The sequence below is a fragment of the Bison bison genome, unplaced genomic scaffold (genome assembly GCF_000754665.1).
Source record: "Bison bison bison isolate TAMUID 2011002044 unplaced genomic scaffold, Bison_UMD1.0 scf7180017860834, whole genome shotgun sequence".
Taxonomy (NCBI): domain Eukaryota; kingdom Metazoa; phylum Chordata; class Mammalia; order Artiodactyla; family Bovidae; genus Bison; species Bison bison.
The window spans coordinates 8,130-10,873 of NW_011491406.1; positions in this window are offsets into that span (position 1 = coordinate 8,130).

The following is a 2,744-nucleotide window of genomic DNA, read 5'->3' on the forward strand; positions in this document are numbered from 1 at the left end:
AGCAGCACTCTCGGTGCTGTGCGCCCTTCCCGGGTTCCGTCCCCACTCTCGTCCGGCACCGTGACCGGGGGCAGCTGCCTCCCCCGGCCCGCTTGGCTGCTCCAGCCTCTCTGGGGATCCTGAGGCCGGTCTCCCTCCAGGGCTCTCATTCCTGTCCCTGTGTGCTCATCCTCGGGGTCCCCACTCACCCATAGTGGGGGCTGTGGAGGGGGCTCCCCTGCAGCTTGGGGCTCTGGGCCCCTTCCCTGCTCTGGCCCCAGACACATGTGGCTCCTGGGATCTGTGTGCTGTGTCTGCAGCCCTGCTCCCTAGCACTTGGTCACCAGTCCCCTGATGTGTGAACTCCCTGCCCACAAGTCTCCAAACACTAAGAAGTGGATTGAAACCTGGTGGCACAACTTGCTTCCTGAAGTTCCCTTTTCTTCTGGGTGGTTTCTGCCTCAGAAGGCCTGGGGGAGTCCAGATGCAGCTGAGTTGCGTCTTGTGGGTGAGTGGGGTGGTTTGAGCAGTGCCCTGGGACCCAAGGGAGGAGTGGGAACCCCAGCCGTCACGGCTTTCCACCTTCCGCTGGGATTATGCCTGGTTGAACCACCACAGCCCAGGGTCTGGGCCCCTTGCTTGTGCCCTCTGGGCCTCCCAGCCCTGGTGGGTTCCTCTGCAACCCTGGAGAGTGTGTCATTCCCAGTGTGCGGCCCAGCCTTGGGCCGTGTCTGGTCCTCCAGCCCGGATGGGCTTCCCTCTAGACCACTGTTTTGTCTGGGTCCTGACTCTTCCCACCTCCTCCCCCTGCCTTCTTCTATGGCCCTGATATCTGACAGAGGCCGGAACAGCATCTACGGTCAGAGGGCAGCTGTTCTCCTGGCCATAGCTGTTGCCGTTGGCAGTTATGGTGGTCACTGGGGCCCAAAGTGACGGTCCAGCTGAGAGACATGGTGCAGCCCCTCCACGGCTGGTTGGGGCACAGTGACCTTCCCGTGTGTGGATGACAGGGGTCCCCTGTCTTGTGTCTTGAAATGCTGTAGGGCACCCTAGACCCCATGTGCACTCTGGCTGTCCCATAGATAGAGCAGTAGGCCTGGGATTGGGAGACACTATAGCCCCACCCCAGAAGTGATGTGGGTGGAGGTCTTTTCCTTAGAGAGACAACAGGGAGCAGTCCTGAAGCAGGAGTTTAGTTCCCTGCCCTTGTATTGGACCTGCATGCTGCTGCTAAGTCGCTTCAGTCGTGTCTGACTCTGTGCGACCCCAGAGACGGTAGCCCACCAGGCTCCCCCATCCCTGGGATTCTCCAGGCAAGAACACTGGAGTGGGTAACCATTTCCTTCTCCAATGCATGAAAATGAAAAGTGAAAGTGAAGTCACTCAGTCGTGTCCGACTCTTAGCGACCCCATGGACTGCGGCCTTCCAGGCTCCTCCGTCCATGGGACTTTCCAGGCAAGAGTACTGGAGTGGCGTGCCATTGCCTTCTCCGATTGGACCTGCATAGCCTGGATGAAGTCCCGGAGTCCTAGCAGCTAGAGCACCAGAGGCTGGAGACTAGAAGGAAGGATCGCCTGGCTCTTGCCTCATTTGAAAACACGAATGTTCCAAGGAGGCAAACACTGTAAATACAGGTGTGAAGTTTATGATTAAAGACACAGCACAACATGTGGAAAGCACACAGAGAAGAGGTTTATTTATTCAAGACAGAGCAAGGCAGAGATACCAGCCTGGAAAGAAAGGGTGTGGGTATCCTCCCTAACGGGGAGGAGTGCAGTGAAGAGGTTGCTAACTCATGTGCATGTTGACTCCTGTGTATGTAGACTCATGTGTATGTAAACTCACATGTATGTTGACTCGTGTATGTATACACACATGTGTGTTGAATCACGTGTATGTTGACTCATGTCTGTGTTGACTCGTGTGTGTTGACTCATGTCTATAGGGCAGTTCTTCTGGGTTTTGTTCTCTTCTGGCTGATTATCTCACCTCTTTCCCCACATTTGACCTGTCCTTGGGCCCTGCCCTTATGCGTGTGGATCTTTTTACCAAGAAAGATTTCAGTGCATGGGTAACAGGAGGTTTGATAACATTTATTATGGGGTGGCGCCCTCCCTTTATGACCCTCAAGGAGTCTTACTGCACAAATACAGTTGGGGAGGCTTCCCTGTCTGATAGATGGGGTCCTCTTGTCTCTATCCCAGCTGAGCTCAGCTCCTGCCACTAGCTTTGTCTTTGGAGTGTCAGGGAATCACTTACTGTGCTTGGCAAACTCCACCTGCTCAGCCTTGGGGCTCTTCTTTCTACTACCTCAAATCCCTCTGAGAGATGAGAACCCCAGGAAATGTTTATTTGGAAGATGAAGGGTGAAGTTCTGTCTCCTGTAGCTTCTTCACGTTGGCATGGGTTCATAGACACCTGAACTCGTTTCAGAGGGTATTTAAGGTCAGCAGCTATAGTGGTTCATGAATTAATCCTGTAGAGATAGTTGGCAAGTGCCAGTTTCCAGTTGGCAGGGTCCCTTCATGGTCATGAATTTGACCAAGGTTTGGGGGGCATTTCATGGCCATTTCATCCCACTGTGCTAGGAATGCTCATTCCTGGTTCTGGAAAATATTTCACTGATAGGCCACTCAATGTATTGTTACTGGACTGGACCTTATTAACAGTAACTATATGTGAACCGTGAACTTCTAGATGTTCAAGCTGGTTTTAGAAAAGGCAGAGAAACCAGAGATCAAATTGCCAACATCTGCTGGATCAT